Here is a 14090-nt window from a genome sequence, read left to right on the forward strand (position 1 = left end):
GTCTGGCATTAGGCCTAGGCGGGACAGTAGGCGTACTGTCATGATCAACCCGGGGGGGGGGGGGCGAGGGTGTAGGTCTGGCGTATCCATGGGACAGACATTCTAAAGATAATAATTTACACTTTTTGAGGGGGCCGGACTCTTGGGGCGAATCTTGACATAAAAATGTCAACCTAAAATTGTTTAGCTAGCTGCATGAACATTCTCAGATACAACAAATTTTGGCAAAAACTGCTTGAATTTTGTGATAAAATGTCACATTTGAGATTTTTTAGATAAACTGTCTGAATTTTTAACCCATTCCCCAATATAAATGAAGGTATTAAATGAAATTCACTGTTTCTCTGATCCATGTAGAGGTTTTGTTCTTAAAGTACAGTCTTACCTTTTTGTGCAGAGTTCTAGAGCATCTGTTCCTTATGCATGTCTTGAAGTAGAGGTTGGGTAATGGAGAGGTTTGCTAAATTTTAATAGAATCAAAAGTTATATCTACTTCAGTTGCTGTAACTGTATCTTAGGTGCCCCCCCCCCCCCCTCCCTCTGCCAGCTAGGTTTCATCTAGGATGAACCACTGGTGCTGTGATCGAGTGGATAAAGACAATGGCATTTGAAGCAATGAGGTTTGGCAATCAGGAGGTTCTATGTAAGGTGGGTTTATCATCCATGAGCAGTCTACAGTTTTCCCATCTGAAATGAGTTTCTAAATTTTATATAAAATGTTGAATTGAAAGCCACCCGTAGTGTAAGTTGTGATCCATACGCCTGTGCGCGGGCTTCTCCCACATTTGTGTTTGGTTAAGCTTTGTAAAAATAACTGCTCATTATTATTATTACAAGGGCCGTGTAACCCCATTCTTATCTTTGGTATGGTTGGAGGGGGTATCTGCATTTGTTGGATGTGTAGTGCAATTGGACACCAAGATCGATTAAGAAACAGAAAACCACATTTACATAATGTTACAGCTCTGATATAAATCTTTGCTTTATAAGAAACTCAAAGGACAGCCATTTATTTTACCACTCCGTGGAAGCTGGAATCCTTTTTATTTATCAACAGCATACATACACACCATAATTGAATGATAATTAAACAGTAACATAAAAGATAAAAGTACTAAAACTGAAAACATGATAAGAAAATGACATCCCTTGATCAAAGTACAGTGAACTGGAGCCTCTGGAGAGAGATGTATACTAATACAAGCCTTTTAATTAGGTTGTGATATTGTGTGTTCAATCACATCTATAATAATCAACAACGTGGGTAATCATTAATAAGTACTCATTTGAGTGTGAAAATAAAGCGTACAGGTTGTCAAATAATTCATTGTTAACAGTTAGATCATATAGCAAACAGAACAAGTAGCTACAAAGGAACGTACTTCCTTCATAAAATATCGCCCCAAGTGTCTTGCAGCATATATTATGTAACTTAATTATACTCAACTATCAGAGTGAACAATAGAGTTAACAACTCTACAGTAAAGGCTACCATTTGAATACTGTACTATTGTTACGCCCTGGGTTGTTCGGGATGCGTGTACCCTGTATTTAGAATGCGCCCAGGGCTACTAAGAATATGTTTTCCCGTTTTGTTTGAATAATTTACCCTGCGATTTGTTGTCCATTCATTCACCATTCCATTTACTTTTGTTTTATTATGCAGGTCTCTTTCGCTCTCCCCGTCGTCTGCCATCACCAGCATTCCAGGCATTCGCTCTTTTATTACGCGAGTTGTTCTGTTTACCGTTTATCTATTGTACTTTCACTTGCTCTCTTTACCTTGTTTAATTAAGACGTTGTTTTTCTTATGTATTTTGTTTTGTGGACACTTAATTTATTTCGTTGAAGTTCGGGCAGAGAACTGGAGACCAGCGGTGAGCAGCACGGCAATTAGAGTATAGTATTATTTTAAAGGCAAGGTTCATTTATTTTAGAGAGCGGGTCCGGGAGTGAGGGCTGACTACCGGGCGCGATTCCTTTTGTATTGTACAACTAATAATTTCCCGTCCTGGTTGGCTTCTTTGCATGTTATAGACTCCGGAGGTAGGGTCAAATTAGGGCTCTCCCCGGAGGTATTGCAGAAGTTAATCGGGGCGGGACCACATTAGGCAGTATTTCTTTAGTCTGCCGTTGGCGCCACGTGTCAGGTATTCACTCTCGTGATTCTTAAGAGCCGTGCTGCCCACGCCCTGGTATGTAGTGTATTTGTTATTTATTTAAACTGAATCTCTGCCCGGAACGTTGTTTGCTTTTATATTTGTGTACGGCAGAAAGTCACTGCCTTATTTTTGTTAAGTGTATGTTTAAAGTTAATTAAGCTATTAAATTGTTGATTTGAGACCCAGTTCTCTTTAACTATATTCTTCTCTCTTTTTTGTGTATTGGTTCAAGCCCTGCTAGCATAAGTCTTCGCCTCACCCCTTCCCCTGCCCTGACATCAGGTGGCCCCCAGCTGCCTGATTTCCCACGCTACCGCTCGGCCGGGGTACAAGGGCGTTACAGAAATTGGTGTCAGAAGTGGGATTATTTTTGTCACCCCACCTCCCTATTTCAAGTTTGCTGGCAGGGCTTTGGAGCCCCATGGTATTTGCGAGTTAGTTTTATTTTGACAATTTAATATCATACCAAGTTTCTTTACCTTTAAGTAAGCCTGGTTTCTGGAAGGAGGCGAGATGGCTGCACGACGAGAGAGCGAGGGGGACTCTGTGGAGAGGCTTATTGCCGAGATAGAGGCACTGGAGAGAGAAGCTGAGGTTTGTCAATTACCAGGGATAGGGATTGGTTATATAATAGGGGTACTTCGCCAGGCAGAGGGGTTCGTAATTCAAATGCCTTAGGTGACTCATTCCGTAAACCTATTATTATGCCAGATAGTTATGATGGGAGAAGAAAGTGGGATCATTAGCTGACTCATTTTACAGTCTGTGCGGAGATTAATGGGTGGACGGAATTAGAAAAATCAAAAATCCTGGTAGCTAAGTTAACTGGGCACGCCCAGGAGGTATATATGGGACTATCATCTACAGACCGTGGTAGTTATGAGACCACTGTAAACGCACTTTCTAGATTTTTTGCTCCAGCAGCCCTGACTAGCGCTAGAAGGGCAAAATTAAGATCTAGAGTACGGGCAGAGGGTGAGACCTTACCTGGGCTGTGCTCTTCAATCCGTCGGGAAGTGATAGAGGCTTATCCCGGCCTTGATATGCGAGCACATGACGAGTTAGCTCTAGAGTCTTTTTTGGGTGCTTTACGTGACAGGGATGCTAGGATCAGTGGCGTAGGAAGGTACTTTTGAGTAGGGGGGCTGAAGATTGATGGCCGGCCTGGGGGAGGGGTCTAAGGGGAGGGGGACACCCCCTCCCCTTTGGAATTTTTTGCATTTCCAGGTGGTCTCAGATGCAATTTGGTGCAATATAGCACACTTCAACACCCACTCCGTTTTGTAAACTTAATTTTGTATTTTCACCTGGCCTTAGATGCAATTTGATGCTCCAAATGAGATTTTTTTCTCATTTGGAAATGAAAAGGGGTTTTCTGACTTGCGAAGTGGGGGGGGGGGGGGGGCGGAATGATACTTCCGCCCCTCCACTTTTTTCACTGCACCCTTGGCTAGGATTGTTGTTCGAAGGGGTAGACCCAAGACAATAGAAAATACTCTGCATCTTGCCCTTGAGATGGAGGCTATTGACCAGGCAGAGGGAGTGATGAAACCCCGGCGTTCTGTCTATACTGTTTCGGCATCGTCGGATACGGTTGGCGGAATTACTGAAAGATTGGATAGGCTGGAAGTACAATTGGGAAAAGGTTTGGAGGACAATGCTAGGTTAAGTCAATTTGTTCAGCAAGGTCCGCCAGCGCCACCCCCTTTGACTGGGTCTGGGCCTGGTCCCATGCAGTGTTGGAGGTGTGGGCAGTTAGGTCACATTAGCCGGTACTGTCCCTCTAAGCCAAGTAGACAGGGATCGGGAAACTAGAGTCAGTCGGGGATGAGGGGTGCCCCTCGACTGAGCAAATTGAAGCCCTGCAACGTTTTGGAAATGGGGAGAAGGTCAAGTCAGGGGGAGCTTTGTGTGCAAATATATGTATCTCTAATACCGAGATTGCTTTTTTAGTAGATACTGGCGCTGGTACTACCATCATTAGTGTTCAGACATGGGAGCATTTATGCTCTGCAGGTAATTTGGCTCCACTTACTGAGACGGGAGCCAGTTTTGCCGATGTTGATGGTAGGCCACTCCAAGTAAAAGGTAAATGTAACTTAACCTTCAAATTTCACACCCTGAAGATTCCAGTGCAAGTCCTAGTTGGCGGTATCACTGCCCCTGGTTTACTTGGAATTGACTTTTGAGAACATGAATGTTTGATACAATTGGGAGGTGAACCCCTATTGTTTGTTGGTAGGACCCGCTTAGCTGTTCCTCTTTGTGAGACTCCACTGGATCAGCCAGTTAGGGTAGCACTGGTTGAGACAGTCTTTATCCCTGCAGAGAGCGAGATTATGGTGTCAGGGGTGTTAGAATTGATGTATGGAGTGCCCCCGGAGAAGCTGAATGGGCCAGGCCTACTGGAAACTAAACCTGGAGTGCCTGAAAGCCGCCATGTTATGGTTGGACTTGCTTTAGTTGATACTCTCTAGGAGACTCCCCTTTCATAAACAGGTAGAAGCACAGGCCGAAGTGAATGAGATGTTGACGCAAGGCGTCATTTCTCCTTCTAAGAGTGCGTGGTCCTCCCCAGTGGTTCTAGTGAAAAAGAAAGATGGCTCTTTGTGGTTTTGTATAGACTATCGTAGGTAAAATGACGTTACTAATAAAGACGCCTTTCCATTGCCTAGGATAGATGATAGCTTAGATGCATTGCCAGGGGCTAAGTGGTTTTCTACCCTTGATCTAAAAAGTGGGTACTGGCAAGTCGAAATGGACCGTAGAGACAGGGAGAAGACAGCCTTCTCAATGGGTAGTGGTCTTTATGAGTTTAATGTGTTACCTTTTGGATTGTGCAACGCCCCTGCCACTTTTCAGAGATTAATGGAGCAAGTACTTTGTGAGTTACATTGGCAAATATGTCTTATATATATCGATGATATCATAATATATGCCACCACGATAGAGGAGCATTTAGTACGCCTAGGAGAAGTTTTCGACCGATTAAGGGGGCAGGGTTGAAGCTTAAGCCTTCCAAGTGTGACTTGCTCAAAAAGGAAGTCAAGTATTTAGGTCACATTGTCTCTGATCACGGGGTGGGTACCGATCCCAGTAAGATCGAAGCAATCACAGATTGGCCCCATCCCACAACACGTACTGAAGCAACTAAGGGGATTTCTGGGACTGTGTTCCTATTACAGGAAATTTATTAGGAACTTTGCAGAAATTGCCAGTCCCCTACATGCACTAACAAAGAAAGGCCAAAGGTTTCTGTGGTCTGAGGAGTGTGAAGAAAGATTTCAGACTCTGAAATCTAAACTGATGACAGCTCCCGCATTAGCCTACCCAAATTTTAGTCAGATGTTTATCCTTGATACTGATGCTAGCAATACAGCAATAGGGGCTGTGTTGTCTCAGACCATTCGGGGTGAAGAACATCCTGCGGCCTATGCCAGTCTTACGCTAAGCAGTAGTGAAAAGAAGTATTCCATAACACGTAGAGAGCTTCTTGCTGTTGTAACTTTTATTAAGAATTTCCGCCACTACCTTTATGGCAGGAAATTTTTGTTACGCACGGATCATGGCTCCCTCCGTTGGTTGTATAACTTTAAATCCCCCGAGGGTCAGGTAGCTAGGTGGCTGGAAGTGCTGGGCACATATGATTTTCAGATAGAAACTAGGCCTGGCAGAGTGCATGCCAATGCAGACGCTTTGTCGAGAAGTGATCCCCCCATGGTGCATTCCGGAGCATTGCCTGCCAACCCTCCGAAAGAGACCCCAGGGTTATGCAACATAGTTACGGCGGACTCTAATTAGGTTGAGAGCTGTACCAAGGAGCAGCTCAGGGGGTACCAACTAAAGGATAGTAATATTGGGCCAGTGTTGAATTGGAAGGAGAGTGGTTCTCGTCCTCCCTGGGAGCAGATTAGTGGGTTAGATAGGGCGGCAAAAGCTTACTGGGGCCAATGGGACCTGTTAAGCACACTATCTTCTAAATGAATGGAAACAGTTAAAAAGATAGTTCATACTGTTCCAGTCTTTGATACACTGTGTATGAAACCGGTGGGGATTATAAAGGTAGGTTTTACACGCTTCACCATGATGTAAGAAATATAAGGGTAATAAAAGGAATATCATACCATCAAAGAATATATAACATTAACTCAAAGGTCACTGTACATCTTGTCCTTTGATGTTAAAGTCTCACTATGCATTCCATCTGGACGGTCTGAATAATAATGTTTTGGAGGTTTCTATTCTCGCTCGTTCTCTGAGATTCAGCCAAAATATTTGGCAAACAATGCACCTACAAGATTGTCTGCTTATTAACTACACAATGGTACCAAACTAGGGTTAGGGAACAGTTTGTTCGTGTTTATAATGGAAGGCATAATGGGGCTTTATACCTAAATATCACATGAAAGTAAGTACAAACAATGAAGGATATTCATCAGAACACAACTACGAGGCAAGTTATAAAGCCAACCAATTTACTCAGTTTTGAAATGTAAGTAAAAACAGAGGAGCTGTGTGCTATTCATGACCAACATTTTTGTTTGTGTTTACGTCGTATGAAAAACTCAAAATACCCATATCCGAATGGATTTAAAGAAAAATTGATACCATAGAAAATAAGTTGACAGTCGGGTCAAGTAGCTACTAGATAGTTCCCTAAAAACACTTTAAAGAGTTTTACTTCAGCACTGTCGAAATGGGTGCAATTAGTCTGTAAATATATGATGCTTGGCATGGCAAAACATGGATGGGACAGATATTGAGACTTTCATATTTAGAGAGGACAGAAACAAACAAACAAGCAGAGACTTAAAGTTGAATCCAGATGTCCTTTTATCACTGAATGGAGAATCGGTTGAGAGAGCATTTCAGAGACGAAGACTGCATTCAAAGCTAAAAGATCAGTCAATTTTGTGAAGTAGCATTTAACGTACTACACTTTTCATTCAATTCTAATTACCACCAGGTGAAGGCAATATTATGCAATATTTCTGTACGAAACCCTTGGTGTATTTCTCCCCCTCCGACCCACGCCCAAAGAGGTGCAACTTCACATGGCTAATTAGCCTGATCACCTCTGTCCCTTCTGCTATATGAAAAGTCAAGTAAGACATCTTGATCCTCTCTTACATTTGATCTTTCTGTGGTTTTAAGAATTTTGCATATTTTAAATATTCAGGGTGGCATTTAACCCCCCACTTCCCCACACCCATCACCCTTCACCACCAAGAAAAATGAAAATGGATGAAGTAAACAGGGTGAGAGAGAACTTCAGTTGCTACTGATGTTTGTTCTAATAATGTCCTCATAGATAATACAGAAACCTCAAGTCTGCAATATAAATCCACCGTGACAAAATGATGATATTTCGGTTGCTTTTATTCCCAAGATGCGCTATTGTCCTTGTTTTGTTATTAAATTTATTTCCTATTCCTGTTGACCTGGTTACATACCGTCACGAGAATCCGACAGTGGCGCATCCTGGTCGACCGAGTGGGGAAGGAAACCAAAACTTGCAACAACATCAACGACAACGACAGAGTAAATACAGACTTGTGACACGTTGTGACAAGTTGTGACAACGTCACAGCAAAATCACATCATTGTAGCAAATGCCCAAAAAGATGGCTGAATTAAGAAAGAAAACAGTTTCTCCTTTCTCCCCTCTTTTTGGTTGAGGCAACATCGTAGTTTGGAGAGAAAGTCAAGCAATTTTGGGGGATCTAGTTTAAGGAGATTGAAGAATGACAGGGTTTAAAGGTGACATGCACTACTGTAATTTGACTAAAAGTGGAGCTATATTCCATGCAGGCAATTTAGATTAAAGGAGCACTTTTTTCCCCATTTTTTTTGTTTTAAACTGTTTGTTAGTCAACCACTAAAACTAGAAACAGTGAAAACATGGTAAAGACTAACGCTAACAGCTAATATGGACATAGTCGGAGGTTAAAACTTCCTCTTTGTGTAATTTCTATCATTTGCACATCGATTATGTTCGTATTTGATATGGAATACATGGTTTGGTGTTTTATTGAGATTTTTCAAGCTGAATGCTACTTTAACTGAACAATAAACATAGAGTCTGGCAGGATCAGAACCGATGTTTTCAGAAAATCTGGCAAATCTAAAATAATATTCTTTGAGAATCTCTTGGGTATTAATTCTCTAAACTATAGTTTCATTATGAAATTATCTTCTTGTATTTTTTTTCTTTCTGATGTTCAGCAAAGATACACACATTACCATAAAAACATTTTTTCATGCAAAAAAGGGTGAAAGTGAAGCTTACGAAAACAATATCACTTCAAAAATAAATTCAAAACAAAACACTCAAATGAAAAGTAAACAAAAGCTGCAGGCAAGTCTTTCAAACATGTGAGTCTAGTCAAACCAATCCGAAAACAACTGCAATTTGGGGGGTGGGGATAGGTGGGGGTAGAGGTTGGGTAGAACAGCACTGATCAAACCGAGTTCACCAACAAAAGTAAAGCAAAGCATTGATTTATGACTCACATAAAAGGTGACATGATTTCTACACTTAAAACCAATCACTTTGTGTAATCATTAATGAAGAATATCAAAACAAGCCATAACTGAAAGATATTTGTTTCCGAGTAAGCTGGCTTCAGTAAGTTGAGATTGATCAATTAATTCGATCTTATCAATGGAAGTTTGTTCAACCTATTGATTTTAACATGAAGTGCAACTCCAGTGGCATGTCCAATTACTAGCTTCAGTGTCAATTTACCCACACATTTTACTGGGTGGAGTGCAGGGGTGGTGGGAGGAGGGCTAATATCTCAACTTTTCCCTGTAGTTCATGTACTTTCTTGTGGTACATTCACTGATATTACTTACATAGAACCTAACGGCAGGAATGTGGAGACCATCCGTCATTTTCACCACACTTTAATAAGTACACATGAATCGTATCCTAACGACTGTCACACCAGGCACATTGATAAAACAAAATTGCCCCCCCCCCCTTCCTTTTATTTTCTCTCTTTCTATTACTTAGTGCTTGTTTTGGATTAATGATGAAGATTTTTACAATTTTTCTAAGCAAGGATACTTAAGTCTTTGGCAGCCCATTGGTAGGTGCAGTCAAGATAATGCTTAATCAAATAACATAAAAATAAGTGTTGGGATTGGGGGATAGGCCAGCCAAGCTATTACCTAACTACAGACAGAAAAAAAAAAGACTTTCTATTCTTAAGTAAACTGGTACCTTGATCAAACTTTACCATATTATTAGATCTTGATCAATGTTTACAATATTATTAGAGGGTCATCGGGCTGATACAAGTGGTTTACTCTCGAACCAGTGTAAAAGCTTCAATGAAACAGGACACTGTTGTGCTGGTATGAGACGCGTTAGAACACAACAGGTAGCGAGGGCGCTTTATTCTGTCCTTGTCTACAGTAGCATACCCGTACAACTGCTATATAACCCTACACCAACTTATTACGGTCTTGTCCATGAAACAAAAACCTTATCAGCTGACATACTACTGAACTTAGTCGGTATACTTTATACTAGTATGCAAATCATAAACAATCTATAAACAGAAATAGGTGGGTGGCTCTGCTCTTCATAATCTAAAACAAGAGATATCCTTTGCGAATGTGGACTTAATAGATAAATGCAGAGGGGGTGGGGGGTGGGGAGAAGAATGGAAGGTAGGGGGGCCAGAGACAAGGAAAATTCCAATGCACCTGTGTTCTGCAAGCATCTCCATAAGTTATACCTGCCAGAACTTCAGAGATGGGTCCAGGGTGTGTCTTATCCCCAAAACGCTCTTGCCTAATCTGAAATTCAAAGAGTAGACAACATCCTCGTTGGTAACATTATAACACTTCTATTCATAGTCTCTCTGCCATTAAGGATGAGGCATTAAAAATTCATGCCTTTTGCCACCGCGGTCCTGGCACCAGCTGCAAGGAGCATGTGGCATGAGTGCTAAATACCTCGTTCTGTTGGATGCAGGTGTGACCTCATCAAATTTTCATTTCTGGGTAATATGGTTACGGAAACTTCACCGGCAGACACTCTTTGGGACATCTATCAAAGATGTCAGAATGACAGAACACATAACATAGCACTAAGAAGACACATAACATAACACTAAGGACATTGAATAGTGATACTAAGGAGGAGAGATTTAAGAATGTTTAAAGTTCTCACAGCAAATTTTTGAGGCTGGCTAAGGGTCTGCTGTGTGTAAAATGATCCTGGGTGGGAAGGGGGTCGGGGGCGTGAGGAAATATACACCCACCCGCTTCAACCTACCATAAAAATACAAAGTAGTAAATACCACATCTTAAAAAACTTTCTTGGGTGAACCCTCCCTACATGTGGAAATGGCTCCCTAAATGGGGATTCCGCTCCCTCCAAGGGGAGAACCCTACCTACGTGCGGAGTCCGCTTCAACGAATCCAGGGCAACACCCACTGATACACTTTTACATTATCTTTTTTTTTACCACTTTTTCTATAACATACCAGATACATCATTCACTCCTCGGAAGACCGAATTAGGGGAAAGGCGAAAAAATGGGAAAGAAGTGAGAGGAAGGAGAAAGTGGTGACAAATAACAAAAATAAAACAATCAATTAGAAATAACAGTGTATAACGTCATCAACGTACAGTTTAACCTTCTTCTTGTACTCCTTATGACCTTGTCCCTGTCTTGCAAACTGTTGTGGATCGGTGATAGCGACTGCATCACCACTCTTGGGGTCCTTGTCACCTACCCACTGTGAAAAATGTAACCAGAGAGAAGAGTTACTGGGTTTCCATTTGGCCTGTTTCCTACAAGATTTCTAACCGCAGGAGCGTAGCCAGGGGGCGAAGGGGGAGACCGCTCCCCCCCTCAAATTTTTTTTTTGTTTTTTTTTTTATGATATGGAAGTTTTATAGTAGCTGTTATAAGAGGTTTTAATATCATTAACTGTGTCTGAATTTTCGAAACTTCCCTGACCAACATTCTTCATCATACTTACCTCTACTCGTGCAATTTTGACAGGTCTGTTAGGGGTTGAAGGTTTTTTTTCTATATATTGGTTGTCCATAGATGATACTTTGTGCAACATTATGGGCATGTTTGAAGTGAATTTTTTATTCAAATTCTGAACAAATAATGGGCTTTAAAACCTTGAAAAGTGGGGCTGACGGGTATTTTGGGCCGTTACGTAGTATTACCTACAAAAGCAATGATCCACAGGAGATGCAATGAGGTCCAACATGATGTGTGACTGGTGTCAATCTTAAAATAGGTAATGGATGAAAAAAAAAACTATTTGGAAAAAACTTGGTTCTCAGGCAAAAGTGTACATCTGGTTGGTCATTTTCAAGCCTGAGAAGTGCCATTTTCGGTGATCTGGGGGCTATCAAAACCAGAAATTTTCTTGTACGCTGCTTGCCAACCGATGGTGGCGCTCCGCTTAGTTAGTAATATACAAAATATCACAAAGCGCGAGAACAATTTGGGGGATGAAAGTTGCTACGCACCTGCACCCAAGCAAATGTACCCCATCAATATTTGAAACAAATCACCGCCCCGGATCACATTGTCCAGAATGGTGACAATCACGCTTCCCCCTCCCCCCAACAACCCTTCTATCCTTGTTCTCCCTCTGAAAAGATCAAACATTTGCTAAATAAATAGCAAACAAACAAAGGATGACTAACTTCTGATAATTCCATCTGTAGGACATTTTAGATTTATATTTTTTTGTTTCTGGAAAGTGCTAAAATCAAAACATTTTCATCACCTTGGCAAGTGCCTCTTTGATGTCTTGAATTGTCAAAGTCCCCAAATTGCCCAAAATTAAGGATTGTGTCGGGTGATTCTGTCAAACAGATGATGTGCCTACCACCAATTACATGTCACTACTACTCAGGTGTATCTTTGTCTTGTAGCCCTCGTCTTCCCCTTCCTCTCCCCAGTTGGCGTACTCTTGGGCTACCTTCACCTTGGAGTATGTGTTTGGCGTGTTCAGCCATTTCGTCTTCTCCTCTGCCTGCCTCCTGTTCAACATCTTGATCGGTGACTCGTATCTGCTCTTCTCAAATTCGTTGTCGTAGATGTAGATGAAGTTGGTGGAGGCGGCTGGGTAGGCGACGTCGCTCTTGGGCTTCAGTTCGTGTCTCACAAACGGCTGGCCGTACACGTTGCCTGTTATGTAACCCTGTAACAAATTAAAAAGTTCCTGTGATCAAATTTTTGTGCTGGTTGCAGATCTAAGTCACTCTTACATCTAACATCAGCAGCACAACATTCCTCCATCTTTGTTGTTTTACTTATGAAATGATTACATATCAAGTCTTCCACAAGTATCTCTTTGAAAATCTCACACATTCGCTGTCTTTGGTGCATTCAGGACAAACTAATTGGAACATTCCGTTTCTATGCCATTTCCATGAAATATTGCACAATTTTGGATGCAGGTGATCTTGAAAATATTTTCAAAATGGGTGGGGTGTGCAACAGATCACATGGGGGAGCTTCATGAAGTTCCCCAAACCGATAAAGTATCGATTATGTTCAATAGCGTATGAAACCATTCTGATTATTAAGTCAAGAGCTTGCCAATACTATATATATATATATATATATATATATATATATATATATATATATATATATATATATATATATATATATATATATATATATATATATATATATATATATATATATACAGTGGCGTAGGAAGGTACTTTTGAGTGGGGGGGCTGAAGACTGATGGCCGGCCTGGGGGAGGGGTCTAAGGGGAGGGGGTGCCCCCCTTTGGATTTTTTTGCATTTCCAGATAGCCTCAGATGCAATTTGGTGCAATATAGCACACTTCAACACCCACTCCATTTTGTAAACTTAATTTTGTATTTTCACCAGGCCTTAGATGCAATTTGGTGCTCCAAATGAGATTTTTTTTCTCATATGGAAATGAAAAAGGGGTTTTCTGACTTGCGAAGCGGGGGGGCGGAATGATACTTCCGCCCCTCCACATTTTTCACTGGGGAGGCTGGCGCCCCCCCAGCCCCCCCGGTTCCTACGCCCTTGTATATATATATATATATATATATATATATATATATATATATATATATATATATATATATATATATATATATATATATATATATATATATATATATATATATATATATAGTGAATCTAAGAGAGTATCAAGCTGTAACAATTAGAGTTTCAAGTAAGACACAAATCAAATCGAATGGTGTATCCAACCATCCTGATACGTCACAGCTGTTTACTTTGACTGAACGAAGCTACCTGCTTATCCACACTGACTTCCTACAACTCACTTCTCACTGAATTATCTCACTTAATAAAGCGTATTAGCTTGGTACACATATGATCAAAAACCTCATACGTTAACTAGCGACGCCATCGGTTGGCAATTAGCATAGTAAATGCTTGCTATGTTTGCCCAGATCTTTAAATGCAAATAAGGCTAGTTGGTCTGCTGCACAGACGTTGCAGGCCAAGTGAGTTGGAATTTTTGCATTTTAAAATCTTACCATATTGTCCAAATGTCTCATCATGGCTTCAAACTCCAGTTTACCGACCTTCAGTTTGTGTCCTGTCTCACTGACCCCACCTGCGTCCTTGGCAGTCGCTTCGCCGACCTTGTCTCTGACTTCATCCGGTAGGTGGATGACATTATCCAGGCCTACGGCATGTATCTGTCACGAATAATTAGCATACGGTAAAGCGTTTGAATGCAGTTTGTTGCTACATTATCGAACACAAGTCTTACGAGCGACTCTTTTAATCTCTCTTATTCCTCCTTTGTCGTTTCTCGTTGCCGACTTTGCTCTGCTGGTCCTAACACTACTAAGGAGATTCTTATATTTGTCATCTTGTATATGCCATCCGAAGAATGAAACTCAACAATTTCATA

At 41.2% G+C, this 14090-nt stretch overlaps 1 protein-coding gene and 1 long non-coding RNA gene across 2 annotated transcripts in view; one reads left to right on the forward strand and one right to left on the reverse strand.

The window, feature by feature from the left end:
* The window catches only part of LOC139979390 (gamma-adducin-like), a 481086-nt gene that overhangs the window by 70648 nt on the left and 396348 nt on the right, over positions 1 to 14090 (forward strand). The window lies entirely within an intron of this gene.
* LOC139979728 (uncharacterized) lies at positions 1009 to 12461 on the reverse strand. Its single transcript, XR_011797284.1, has 4 exons — positions 11937 to 12461; positions 10810 to 10919; positions 9879 to 9971; positions 1009 to 4745 (listed from the first exon to the last, which is right to left on the reverse strand). It is a non-coding gene; the product is annotated as an uncharacterized lncRNA (long non-coding RNA).

Source organism: Apostichopus japonicus, chromosome 14 (assembly GCF_037975245.1).
Source record: "Apostichopus japonicus isolate 1M-3 chromosome 14, ASM3797524v1, whole genome shotgun sequence".
NCBI classification, from domain to species: Eukaryota; Metazoa; Echinodermata; class Holothuroidea; order Aspidochirotida; family Stichopodidae; genus Apostichopus; species Apostichopus japonicus.